Source organism: Mauremys mutica, chromosome 3 (assembly GCF_020497125.1).
Source record: "Mauremys mutica isolate MM-2020 ecotype Southern chromosome 3, ASM2049712v1, whole genome shotgun sequence".
NCBI lineage: Eukaryota > Metazoa > Chordata > Testudines > Geoemydidae > Mauremys > Mauremys mutica.
Genome location: NC_059074.1, coordinates 3,484,953 through 3,499,185, shown reverse-complemented (window position 1 = coordinate 3,499,185; position 14,233 = coordinate 3,484,953).

The following is a 14,233-nucleotide window of genomic DNA, read 5'->3' as shown; positions in this document are numbered from 1 at the left end:
TCGAGAGCGAACTGAGCGGGGTCACTCCAGCCAGTGACCTGGGGAAGTTCGAACCCACCGACATTCCCACAGAGGCCCCAGGGTCCCCCCCGTTCTGGGGGAAGAGTCACCCCAGGCCATTCCAGTTTCCTGCCCCCCTGTAGGTCGGGGGGGCTCGAGGGCACGTGCAGGTTGCAGGGGGGAAGCCTTATGCCGCCCCCGCCCTTTCCCCACCCCAATACCCCTGGGGTGCACGCAGGGCTGGGGCCTTCTCCCCACGTTCCAGTCTGGGGGGCCGTGATTCGGGTTCTCTCGGTTCAGAGCCCCCCTTCTGACCCTGGCCCCCCTCTGGACAGGCTCCTCGGGGCGGGGCCCGGGTCCTACAGCCATTTTCCCCCAGTCCCAGGCCTTCCTCCCGCTCTGGCAGACGTCACAGCAGCGGCAGTGCTGCCGGACATGGGGGAAGACCCCAGGCCAGTAATAGTTCTGTAGCAGCCTCTGCTGGGTACGCCAGGCTCCCGGGTGCCCTGAGGGGGGGATGTCATGGGCCTGGCACAGCAGTTGGTGGCGATACTTCCGGGGTACCACCAGCTGCCTCCTGATCCCCCCTGACTCCATCTTCCCTGGGGGAGCCCATTCTCGGTACAGGAACCCCTTCTCCCACAGGAACCTTTTCCGGCCACCTCGTCCCATGGTCTGTCCCCCCCCAAGACTGGCCAGGTCCCCTATCCTCCGCAGGGAGGGGTCTTCCCCCACCGCGGCCTGGAACTCAGCCGCTGGGGCAGGGACGGGGATCTGCTCTCTCTCACCGGCTGGGTCTGGGGCCACAGCCTCTCTGAGCCCTGTCCCTGGGCGTTCCCTCCCCACCGGGTCAGGGTCCGGTGCCTCGGGCAGAGTACCTTCCCCGGTGTCAGGGTGCCGAGCCCTGCGCCGACTCTGACTACAGTTCACGGCCAGGGCACCCCGGGTGTTACTTGGCCAGTCCTCGAGATCCCCCCCCATTAACACCTCCGTGGGCAAATGTGGGTGCGTCATCCTTGGGGCCCTCCTTGTCCCCCCACTTTAGGTGTACCCTCGCCACAGGCACCTTGAATGGGGTCCCAATCACACCCCTCAGGTTCAGGTACGTGTTGGGCACCATCCGATCTGGGCCCACCACCTCGGGCCGGGCCAGCATCACCTCTGCGCCCGTGTCCCAGTACCCAGTGACCTCCCTCCCGTCTACCTCCAGGGGAACAAGGCACTCGCTCCGGAGGGGCAGCCCTGTGCCTACCCTGTAAACCCAAAACTCAGGGCGGGGAGCATCCAGCCCCTCGGAGGGGCCGACCCGGGGCCCCCCTCCCTCCTTTGCAGGTGGCACGTGGCCAGCCCCCCTTTCCTGCGAACGCTGCCCCTCATCCGGCTGGGTCTCTACCAAGTTGACCCGGTGTGGGGTTGGTCTGCTCAGTTTGTCCCGGAGCTTGGGGCACTGGGCCCGTATGTGGCTTTGTTGGCCACATTGATAGCAGCCCATGTCCCATTGGTCCCCTCGAGTGGGACGGCTGGACCTGACCCTAGATGTTTCCCTTTGGTGGGGGCTCGCCCTCGGCCCCTTCTGGGAGGTCCCATAGTGACTCTCTCTCTGCGTTGAGGCAGACCTGCTCCTTCGAGACGCCTCCCTATTATCCCTTGCCCGACTGTCCATGTATTGGTCGGCCAGCTGGCCTGCATGCTGCGGGTTCTCCGGCTTCTGGACCATCAACCACAGCCTCAGGTCAGACGGGCACTGCTCATACAGGTGCTCCAGTATGAATAGGTCAAGCAGGTCCTCTCTGGTTTGGGCCCCAGCTGTCCACTTGCGGGCATATCCCTGCGCCTGGTTGACCAGTTGTAGCTATGTGACCTCCCGGGTCTTATGTTGACTCCGGAACCTCTTCCGGTACATCTCCGGGGTCAGCCCAAACTCGCGGAGCAGGGCCTCTTTGAACAGGTTGTAGTCCCCCGCCTCCGCCCCTCTCATTCGGCTGTACACCTCCACGGCGGTGGAGTCCAGTAAGGGGTGAGGAACTGGATCCTGTCTGCAGGGTCAATCTGGTGCAGCTCGCAGGCATTCTCAAAGGCCGTCAGGAAGGTGTCTATGTCCTCCCCCTCCTTACGCCGGGCCAGGAAGCTCTTATCAAAGCTCTTTGTAGGCTTGGGTCCGCCCTCACTCACCGCAGCCGGGGCCTTACTGTTGTTCAGCCGGGCCAGTTCCAGCTCATGTTTACGTTGCTTCTCCTTCTCCCTCTCCTCGTATTCACGCTGCTTCTGCTTCTCCTCCAGCTCACGCTGGCTTTGTCTCTCCTCATGTTCCCTTTGTTCCTTACGCTCCTCCAGCTCTCTCAGTTTTATATCTCTCTCCAAGTCCAGCCGCCTGCGCTCCACGGAGGCCGAGCGTCGCCGGGACGATCCCCGGCTGGGGGGTGAGCTTCGCCGGGCTGATCCCCTGCTGGCCGGGGGGGTCACGGTGCCCTCGGTAGTCGCTGGGCTCCTCCTCCCCCTCCCCCTAGGCCTAGGGTTGGGAGGTCTCGGGGAGCCCTCAGCGGCCGGCTGACCACTCCCAGCGGGGACAGACACTGGTGCCTGCGCTGCCTCTGCCCGGCTGCTTCCCTCAGAGACAGGGATCGGTTCATTGACTCGATCTCTCTCCTCCAGCTGGGCAATCAGCTGGGCCTTGGTGAGCTTCCCACTGCGCAGCCCCCTCCGCTGGCACAGCCCCACCAGGTCACACTTGCGCTGCGTGGCAAACATCTTCCTGCTGGCCACTCGCAGGCCGGGGTGCTCGCCGCTCCCCACGGGTTCCAGGGGGACCCCTAGTGTGCCAGTCCTTCAGGTCACCACCTCTCTGCCAGGGTCGAGCTGCAGCCCCCTCCACCCCTGGGATCGCTCGCTGCGATCCCCCGGGGGACCCTGTTACTGCAAAGTCCTTCTCTCTGGTCACACTCTCCCAGGGGTTAATCGCCCCTTCGTTTTACTGCTCCCCAGTCACTTACTGCAGGAAGCGCCGTCCACGGGGTGCAGTCGATCCCACCGCTAACACCAGTTGTCACGGAGTGTAGGGGAGTCAGGCCCTGCACCCCCGGGCTCTCTGCCGATTCACCAGGACTCTCAGCCAGCCAGTAAAGCAGAAGGTTTATTTAGACGACAGGAACACAGTCCAACACAGGTCTTGCAGGCACAGATAACAGGATCCCCCCTTGTCAGGTCCATCTTGGGACCCCATAACCCCCATCGGGGATCAGAGCCCTTTCTCTCTGCTTCCCCTCTTTTCCCCAGCCAACTCCCGTCTGCCCAGCCCCCTCCGGCCCCTCCTCTCTGCTCAGCCTCTTTCCCGGGCCAGGAGGTCACCTGACCCCTTTGTCTCCAACACCTTTAGATGCACCTTTGCAGGGAGGGGGCCGGGCCATCCGTTGCTAGGAGACAGAGCTTCAGGCATTTGGCTGCATGGCCTTTTGCTGCTAGATACTTAGGAAGTGTACCCAGCCCCCAGTACGAACAGTCCCACTTCGTCACACCCGGTCACCCTTATGGCCAGTTGGCATCAAGTGGTCCCTGGGTCGCAAACCTTGGTCTCCCCTCACTCTGTCTTGCCAGCCTGTCTACGCAGGGTGTTCGTCGCTCTGACTGTCCTTAGGGGTGTCACTGCCTACGCAACACCCGGCTCCCTCCCCTTGGGCAGGCTCCTGTGCCCGGCTGCAGTGTCAGCCTTGCCCACGGGCAGCAGCTGGGCTAGCGGATGGCACCGTCAGCAGAGGTAAGTGCTCATGTGCGGCTGCGCCAGTGAATCGCTCCTGTTACTGAGCCAGTTTCCTTTCGCGCTCTCCTAGCGCGGTGCCAGGGGGCCACGTGGCAGTGCCTGCTGCCTTGGCATCCACGGCCCTCCGGTCGCTGCTGGCAGAGGAGTAACAGACTGGCTGGGGCTCTGCACTTCTTGTCCCGCTGGCACCAGTGCCCCAGCAGGGGCCGAGAGTCTGATTGCAATGGGGCTGTGTTAGCGCCGTACTAACCTGCGTGGCCAGGACGCCCCCTAGCTCCCGTTCAGTGATGCTGGCTCTCCAGGTTTCTCTGAGAGCCCCAGCTCCTGGAGTCCCGGGATTATCAGACTCGCCGCTGGCAGTCAAAGGAAAAGCGCATTTCTAGCCCGTCTGGCTGCAAGGAACAGCTGGAAAAGGACCAGCAGGAAATCAACTGACAAGCCCAACTGTAATTGGCCTAAAAGTCAGTGTTTTAAATTTACTCTTTTTTTGAACCTTGGGGGTTGGCAACAGAGCCCAGCTGTCCCTGGCCAGCCTCAGCCTGTGCTGAGCACACACTGGCCTGTGCCGCAGGGGGGTGCCCAGGGCAGGATGGGGCAGGGTCAGTGCCAGCCCTGTGACCCTGGCTGACTCCCCGCTGTGCAGCTTGGCTCAGAACTCTGACACCAGCTGCCTGCTCGTGGCACAACGGGGTCACCTTGGCTTCCAGGCAGGAAAGCATTTCCTCTGCCGTACACAGCCCCTCTCCCGTCAAAGCCTCCTGACATTGCCTGCTCCGCTAAAGGGCTGGCTGGGTAATAAAACACCAAGCAGATTGGTCAGGGCTCCCAAAGCAAAGGGGTTTGCCTACCCATGGTTACAAACAAACAGGTACAAATATGCTGTGAGGCTTGAACCGAATTTACAGATGAGAAGCGTTGCTTCAAAGTAGTTTACTCACCCCAGTTTTCTTCCAGCGTGGCTGGCCCGGGCACAGCGAGGAGCTGGCTTTCTCTAGCTCTCCAGGGGACAGCAGCCAAAATGGTTTTATCACTCTACGTCGATCCTGTACCTACACCCCACGCTAACTCTCCTGACCAGCGTCACCCGTACCTACGCCCCACGCTAACTCTACTGACCAGCGTCACCCGTACCTACACCCCACGCTAACTCTCCTGACCAGTGTCACCTGTAACCACAGCCCACGCTAACTCTCCTGACCAGCGTCACCCGTATCTACACCCCACGCTAACTCTACTGACCAGCGTCACCCGTACCTACACCCCACGCTAACACTACTGACCAGCGTCACCCGAACCTACACCCCACGCTAACTCTCCTGACCAGCGTCACCCGTATCACAGCCCACGCTAACTCTCCTGACCAGCGTCTCCCGTACCTACAGCCCACACTAACTCTCCTGACCAGCGTCACCCGTACCTACACCCCACACTAACTCTCCTGACCAGCGTCACCCGTACCTACACCCCACGCTAACTCTCCTGACCAGCGTCACCCGTACCTACACCCCACGCTAACTCTCCTGACCAGCGTCACCCGTCTCTACAGCCCACGCTAACTCTCCTGACCAGCGTCACCCGTACCTACACCCCACGCTAACTCTCCTGACCAGCGTCACCCGTACCTACACCCCACGCTAACACTACTGACCAGCGTCACCCGTACCTACACCCCACGCTAACTCTCCTGACCAGCGTCACCTGTATCCACAGCCCACGCTAACTCTCCTGACCAGCGTCACCCGTACCTACAGCCCACGCTAACTCTCCTGACCAGCGTCACCCGTACCTACACCCCACGCTAACTCTCCTGACCAGCGTCACCCGTACCTACACCCCACGCTAACACACATGGGTAATGTGTATGTGACCTTCACAACACCTTTTAGATACCGGCTATGCCAAGAGTGCATTGGGTGCACTGAGAGGGTCAGGCCAGCTGAGGCTCACTGCTAGACACTGGGAGCCCCTTGCCCTCTGGCTGTGGGGTGCTCTTGGTCACAGGTTCCCATTTGAGCTGCTCGCTGGGGAGGGGCTGGCTAAGGCTGGGCTGTCTCCTTCCCCTGGGTTGAGCCTCCAAGTGGAAGGGCAGCAAATTCTGCCCCGGGGTTATGCTGCAGCAGACCCCTGCGAAGCTGGTGGGGAGGGGCAGGCTAGCTCTAGTGTCTATGGGGTAAAGTCTCTCCCCGGGGTCCTGGCTCAGTCAGGTGCCTCCCATGCTGCTGGACCTTTCAGTGAGAAGCCGCCCAGGAGCCTGGCTGCCGAGCCTGGCCTCTGGGCTGGTGGCTGGGCAGAGAACAGGCTGGGGGAGAGGGGACTCTCTCCCCACCTATGTGTGTCACCCCCAGGCTTGGTCACAAAGGCCTCGCATTCCTGAACACCTGTCCCCCACGGGCTGGAGCAGCCCAGGGTTACCATCGCCTGCCATCTCCTGCCGCTGGCTACGGGAGGGCAACCAACCCTCCCTGCCCCAGCCCCTCTTGGCTGGGCTCTCACGTGCCAGTGCAGCCCCTCTGGTGCCCTGCACCTATGAGCTGGCAGGGCCCTGCCTGGCATGGTACCAGGGCAGCTCAGGGATAAGGCAGCGCCTGAGTCTTGAGCCATCCACACCATGAACGGTCTCTCTCTCCGTCTCATGCCCAGCCCCTGGGGGGACACCACAAGTCCCGCCAGCTTCACCCGTCCAGCATCACAGCCTTACAACCACCCATTGACAGTCTGACAACAACCAATCCCCTCCCGTGCCCAGCTGTTTCCACGGTCACAGACAGCCATAGAAACAAACCCACGAGTGGGGCAAGGCCCCGTTGTCGGGCTCAGGTCCCATGGCTGGGAAATCCTGCAGCACAGACCTGGGCTGGGAGAGGGGTGGAGCTGGGCCCCGCAGGGGGAAGAGGGCAGGGCCCATGGCGACGTGCGCTGCACGTACAGGCCAGGGCACAGCGCGTGGAACACTCCCAGGAACTGAGTGAGGCTTTACAAGGGTGCCCATCACCATGGCATCTGGGAGCCTTCCACAAAGAGCAAGACCCTGTTCCCGGCCAGTGTCGTGCGTAGGGAAGGAGGCAGCTAAGGAGAGCCCAGAGCAGGTGCTGTCCCAGCCTGACCTGCACATGCGGGCGAGGAAGTGCCCCAGGGATGGGGGATACGACATGGGCATTCTGCTGCCTGACTGCTTCAAAGGGAGGGGGGCAGGGCCCCCTCGCCTGGCTAGGGGAGGGCGGGTGTTTGGTGGTGCAGGACAGGTACTGCCGAAGGCATTGGGCTAGGTCCCTTCTCGCCCTGCGGGCCATCGTGCAGGGTAAGCAGCTCAGTGCCGGGGCCGAAGGCATGAGACGGAGCCCAGTAGAATAGCCGGTTCGCAGCTCCAGCAGCCAAGCCCAGACAGCCCCTCCTCCCCAGGAGCCCTGGAGCAGCCCAAGGAGGGGGAGGAGAGGGGTTGCCAACTCTTCGGGGTTTGTCAGAGTCTCCCAGACTCGGGCTCTATCTCCTGGCGGCTGCTGAGGCCAAACCGGGAGATTTTAGGTGCTAAAACTCCAGTGGCAGAGTGGGGCCCCACTCCCGGCAGCAGCCAGCGCGGGGGGCGGGGGGGAATGGGGGTCTCTGCGCGCTGCCCCAAGGGCCTACTTTGCAGCTCCCATTGGCTGAGGCCTGTGGCCAATGGGAGCTGCGGGGGCAGTGTCTGCAGGCAGGGGCAGCGCGTGGAGCCCCCTGGCCTTGCTTACCTCGGGCGGCTCCGGGCAGCGGGGCTAAGACAGGCTCCACCCCCCATTGGCCGCAGTTCCCAGCCAATGGGAATTGCGGAGTCAGGGCTCGGGGTGCGGGCAATGACCAGAGATCCCTGCCGCCCCCCCCCCGCAGGGGCCGCAGGGACGTGCCGGCTGCTTGGAAGCGGCGTGGGCCAGGGCAGGCAGGGAGCCGGCCTTAGCTCCGCTGGGCAGCCGACCAGGAGCCGCCAGAGGTACGTGCCTCCCGGCCAGAGCCCACACCCCTCACCCCTCCTGCACCCCAACCCCCTCCCCCAGCCTGAGCCCCTTCCTGTGCCCAAACGCCCGCCCAGAGCCTGAACCCCTTCCTGCTCTCCAGCCCCCCCCCCAGCCCTGAGCCCCCTCCCGGAGCCCACATCCTGCACCCCCTCCCCCACCCCAACCCCCTCCCCCAGCCTGAGCCGCTTCCTGCACCCCAACCCCCTCCCGGAGCCCACATCCTGCACCCCCATCCCCCGCCCCAAACCCCTCCCCCAGCCTGAGCCCCCTCCAGCACCTCAACCCCCTCCCGGAGCCCACATCCTGCACCCCCTCCCCCACCCCAACCCCCTCCCCCAGCCTGAGCCCCCTCCTGCACCCCAACCCCCTCCCAGAGCCCACATCCTGCACCCCCTCCCCCACCCCAAACCCCTCCAACAGCCTGAGCCCCCTCCTGCACCGGAACCCCCTCCCGGAGCCCACATCCTGCACCCCCTCCCCCACCCCAAACCCCTCCCCCAGCCTGAGCCCCCTCCAGCACCCAAACTCCCTCCCAGAGCCCACATCGTGCACCCCCTCCCCCACCCCAACCCCCTCCCCCAGCCTGAGCCCCCTCCTGCACCCCAACCCCCTCCCGGAGCCCACATCCTGCACCCCCTCCCCCACCCCAAACCCCTCCCCCAGCCTGAGCCCCCTCCAGCACCCAAACTCCCTCCCAGAGCCCACATCCTGCACCCCTCCCCCACCCCAAACCCCTCCCCAGCCGGCGCCCCCTCCTGCACCTCAACCCCCGCCGGGTGCCCACATCCTGCACCCCCTCCCCCACCCCAACCCCCTCCCCCAGCCTGAGCCCCCTCCAGCACCCCAACCCCCTCCCGGAGCCCACATCCTGCACCCCCATCCCCCGCCCCAGGCTCAGCCCGGAACTCCCTCCCACACTCCAAACACCTTGGCCCCAGCCCAGAGCCTGCATCCCAACCCCCTGCCCCAGCTGGGTGAAAGTGAGTGAGGGTGGGGGAGAGCGAGTGACGGGCGGGGGATGGAATGAGTGGAGTGGGGCCTTGGAGAAGGGGCGGGGCAGGAGTGGGGACGCGGGGCAGGGGCGGGACAGGGGCAGGGACACAGAGAAGGGGCGGGGAAGGGGCGGGGCAGGAATGGGGATAAGGAGAAGGGGCGGGGCAGGGGTGGGGATAAGGGGCAGGGGCGGGGACACAGAGAAGGGGCGGGGCAGGGGCGGGGCAGGAGTGGAGATAAGGGGCAGGGGCGGGGCAGGGGCGGGGCAGCGGTGGGGATAAGGAGAAGGCGCGGGGCAGGGGCGGGGACACAGAGAAGGGGCGGGGCAGGGGCGGGGGCGGGGATGCGGGGAAGGGGCGGGGAAGGGGCGGGGATGTGGGGAAGGGGCGGGGCAAGGGCGGGGATGCGGGGAAGGGGCGGGGCAGGGGCGGGGACACAGGGAAGGGGCGGGGCAGGGGCAGGGCCTCGGAGAAGGGGCGGGGCAGGAATGGGGATAAGGGGAAGGGGCGGGGCAGGGGTGGGGATAAGGGGCAGGGGCGGGGACACAGAGAAGGGGCAGGGGCGGGGCAGGAGTGGGGATAAGGGGAAGGGGCGGGGCAGGGGTGGGGATAAGGGGCAGGGGCGGGGACACAGAGAAGGGGCAGGGGCGGGGCAGGAGTGGGGATAAGGGGAAGGGGCGGGGCAGGGGCGGGGACACGGAGAAGGGGCGGGGCAGCGGTGGGGATCAGGGGAATGGGCGGGGCAGGGGCGGGGATGCGGGGCAGGGGCGGGGCCGCAGAGAAGGGGCGGGGCAGGGGTGGGGATAAGGGTAAGGGGCGGGGACACAGAGAAGGGGACGCGGGGAAGGGGCGGGGCAGGAGTGGGGATGCGGGGCAGGGGTGGGGATAAGGGGCAGGGGCGGGGACACAGAGAAGGGGCAGGGCAGGGGTGGGGACACGGGGCAGGAGTGGGGACGCGGAGAAGGGGCGGGGCAGGAATGGGGACGCGGGGAAGGGGCGGGGCAGGAGTGGGGACGCGGGGCAGGGGTGGGGATAAGGGGCAGAGGCGGGGACGCGGGGAAGGGGCGGGGCAGGAGTGGGGACACAGAGAAGGGGCGGGGCAGGGGCGGGGACGCGGAGAAGGGGCGGGGCAGGAATGGGGACGCGGGGAAGGGGCGGGGAAGGGGCGGGGACACGGACAAGGGGCGGGGCAGGGGTGGGGACGCGGGGAAGGGGACGCGGGGAAGGGGTGAGGGAAGGGTTTCGGGTTTGTGTGATTAGACAGCCGGCAGCCCTAGGGGAGAGGGGTACGTCCGTGCTGGTTTTTAGACTGGCAGGACTCCCGGGCTCCCCTGCGGGGCCAAAGGGCTTTTCCTGCCTCCCGCTAGAAGAACAATCAGACCTAAGCTGGCCACACAGCCATGGCCCTTCCCCTGCGAGAGGCACCAGCTGCGAGCAGGCCCCAGAGTCGAGAGTTCCTGGGGTCTAAGCCCATGTCATGTCCCTCTCTGCGGGCCTCAGTTTCCTCCCCTGCCGCGTGTCCCAGGCACCGTGAGCCTTGGGTCAGAGTTGGGTTAGTGACACACGTGTGCAGGGCCGAGCCTGCACTCGGCCATAGCACTGCCCCAGCTGTGCCGCCCCCAGCCCTGCTGCTGCTGCTGCTGCTGGACGAATGTGCCCGTCGCCCGGGCTAGCGCCGCTCAGCGGGCTGGGCACTGCAGCGACAGACCCCCCGGCTGGCGCTGTGTGGAGCCCCCACAGTACCGCCCTACGGCTCTGCTGCGGGAGCGCCCACCGCGGTACCCCAGTGACGGGGCAGGGAGACGCCATCACTGCCTGTGTCCCGTACCACCAGGGCTGGCGCCCACTCTCTCGCTGAGCTGTGCGGCCTGGGGAACCCGGCCTTTGCCCCAGTCAGGGCAAGCAGTGAAGTAGGACGTCCCCATGTGGGGGAGGGGGACGTGCCCCATGGCTGCGCTAATCACATTAAAGTCCGTCTCGGCCGGACGTGAAGAGGCCCAGAGTAGACGCCCCCCCAGTACTGGCATGGTGAGGTGTGTGGCCGGCGGCACCTTGCCCCCGTCAGCGTGCTCAGAGTCGTGGGGACTCGTGAGCGCCAGGGCTGGCAGCGGCAGGTTTGCTGAGGTGCCTGAAAGCTGGGGTGGGCCCTGCTGAAGGGACGATCGCGCCTTTATGGTCCGTTCAAAAGCCTTGTAAGAACGAGGTCCAGGGTGCACCTGCACTCCCTGTGACAGAGCCCTGCAGCACGTGGCTAGGGGCTGAGTCTAGTGTGCTTGGCCTCGGCAGACTGGCTGCATTGCACACAATAGCAGGGTGGAGCAGGTCCTCAGGGAAGCCATTGTGAAGCAGTTGGAGGAGAGGAAGGTGATCAGGAACAGTCAACATGGATTCACCAAGGGCAAGTCATGCCTGACCAACCTAATTGCCTTCTATGAGGCGATAACCGGCTCTGTGGATATGGGGAAAGCAGTGGACGTGTTATTCCTTGACTTTAGCAAAGCTTTTGATACAGTCTCCCACAGTATTCTTGCCAGCAAGTTAAAGAAGTATGGGCTGGATGAATGGACTGTAAGGTGGACAGAAAGCTGGCTAGATCAGTGGTTCTCAAACTAGGGCCACCGCTTGTTCAGGGAAAACCCCTGGCAGGCCAGGCTGGTTTGTTTACCTGCCGTGGTCACAGGTTCGGCCGATCGCAGCTTCCAGTGGCCACAGTTCGTCACTCCAGGCCAATGGGAGCTGCAGGAAGCGGTGCGGGCCGAGGGACGTACTGGCTGCCACTTCCTGCAGTGGCCCTAGTTTGAGAACCACTAGGCTAGATCATCGGGCTCAACGGATAGTGATCAATGGCTCCATGTCTAGTTGGCAGCTGGTATCAAGTGAAGTGCCCCAAGGGTTGGTCCTGGGGCCGGTTTTGTTCAATATCTTCATTAACGATCTGGAGGATGGTGTGGATTGCACCCTCAGCAAGTTTGCAGATGGCACTAAACTGGGAGGAGTGGTTGATACGCTGGAGGGTAGGGATAGGATACAGAGGGACCTAGACAAATTGGAGGATTGGGCCAAAAGAAACCTGATGAGGTTCAACAAAGAAAGAGGCAGAGTCCTGCACTTAGAACAGAAGAATCCCATGCACTGCTACAGACTGGGGACCGACTGGCTAAGCAGCAGTTCTGCAGAAAAGGACCTGGGGATTACAGTGGACGAGAAGCTGGATATGAGTCAACAGTGTGCCCTTGTTGCCAAGAAGGCTAATGGCATATTGGGCTGCATTAGTAGGAGCATTGCCAGCAGATTGAGGGAAATGATTATTCGGCACTGGTGAGGCCTCATCTGGATAGTGTGTCCAGTTTTCGGCCTCCCATTACAGAAAGGACGTGGACAAATTGGAGAGTCCAAAGAGGATGGAGCTCGGCTGTTCTCAGTGGTAGCAGATGACAGAACAAGGAGCAATGGTCTCAAGTTGCAGTGGGGGAGGTTTAGGTTGGATATTAGGAAACACTATGTCACTAGGAGGGTGGTGAAGCACTGGAATGGGTTCCCTAGGGAGGTGGAGGAATCTTCTTCCTTAGAGGTTTTTAAGGTCAGGCTTGACAAAGCCCTGGCTGGGATGATTTAGTTGGGGTTGGTCCTGCTTTGAGCAGGGGATTGGACTAGATACCTCCTGAGGTCCCTTCCAACCCTGAGATTCTATGATTCTATGACACTGGGATGGTAGGGCAGACCCTGAAATGAGAGCCCAGGACACCGCTTGTCACAGCACCGCTCTGGTTCCTCACTGTTTGTATCGCCTCCGTGCCAGGAGCTGAGGCACAAGGCTCAAAGAAACAGGACTGCAGTGGTGATCCCCACTGAGTTAACACCCTGACCCACAGCTGCACTGGGAGGGGCTGGAGACAGACCAGGCGTTCCAGCAAAGGGCCCTGGAGTTTGCTTCTCTTCCCACCTCTATTAGCAAGAGCTTGGATTTCTTGACCTGCAGGTCCCAGTGCAAGGCCAAGCTGCCTTCTGCTGGCTAGAGGGTGGGCTAAGTCATTGGGAGGATGGGAAAGGACCTGCGGGAGCCTATGATGAGTGTTTGTGTGCGTGCCTAGAGCACGTGCATATCAACTGCACCAAGCTTGCGCAGCCAGTGCCTGAGCTGGGGACACAGCCTGTCACGGAGTCATGTCCCAAGGGGCACGTGTCTGTCCTGGCTGACCACAGTGGTTGGCAATGGAAAAGATCTACCTGACTATTTGTCTGGAGTTTTAAGGTAGACCAAGGCATGCTCAGTCCATCCCCAGTTCACGTGCTGAGAAGTAGCATAGACTCTTAGAGTATTAGGGTTGGCAGGGACCTCAGGAGGTATCTAGTCCAACCCCCTGCTCAAAGCAGGACCAATCCCCAGATCTCTCAAGGATTGAACTCACCACCCTGGGTTTAGCAGGCTAATGCTCAAACCACTGAGCTAGCCCTCCCTCACAGAGGTAGGAGCTCAGTAATAGGGATGTAAAATACTAAACAGTTAACCGATAAGCATTAGTCTTACCAATTAACCAACCCTATCCATTAACCCCCATCCCGAGCCCCGGGCCAGCCAGCTGGAGGGACCCCAGCCCCAGGCCACACCAGCCCGCTGACCCCAGCCATGCCAGTTGGCCGGAGCAGCACCAGCCCCAGCGGCCCCAGCCCCTCTCTTTAATTGGTTAACTGATTAAATGACATAATTTTAGTGGGTTAAATGGTTAACTTTTTAAATGGATATTAACATCCCTACTCAGCAATCTGCTCCATGAGCTCAGTCCCGCTGCCAGCTCCAGGAGCGTGCAGCACATCTTCTAAAACCAGCACCGCTAGCCAAGTGACCGGGACCCTAGGCTGGGAAACAGGAGCCCTGCCTGGGGTTCTGTTCCCGGCTCTGACACTGACTGACTGCATGGCCTTGGGCAGGTTTCCGGGTCTGTCTCCCTAGCCGTAAATGGGGCTCATGACAGAGCCCCTCCTTCGTAGAGCTGGGATGCTCTATGGCAGAGAGACAAGGTAGGGGAGGTGTAGCGAGGCGGTGTGGCTCCCCGCCGCCCGGAGAGGGACGAGCCCATCCGGAGACCAGGGTGGGCGGAGCTAGGGAGCGCTGAGCCCGCCCCTCAGAGGGTCAGGTGACGACCCGGAAGTATAAAGGCTCAGCCTCAGAGCTCAGTAGAGGACCAGCCGCCGGGGAGGCCAGATGCCTCCAGCCGGGAAACCCCCACAGCTCAAGGTGCCCACCAGGACTGGCCCGACCTGCCCTGCCCTGCCCCGCCCCGCGCCTGCCCCGCACCTGCCCGCTGGAGGAGCCGCCGGACCTGACCTGCCCTGCCCCGCGCCCGCCCCCTGGAGGAGCCGCCGAGCCTGACCTTCCCTGCCCTGCCCCGCGCCCGCCACCTGGAGGAGCCACTGGGCCTGACCTGCCCCGTGCCCACCCCCTGGAGGAGCCGCTGAGCCCGACCTTCCCTGCCCTGCCCCGCGCCCACCACCTGGAGGAGCCG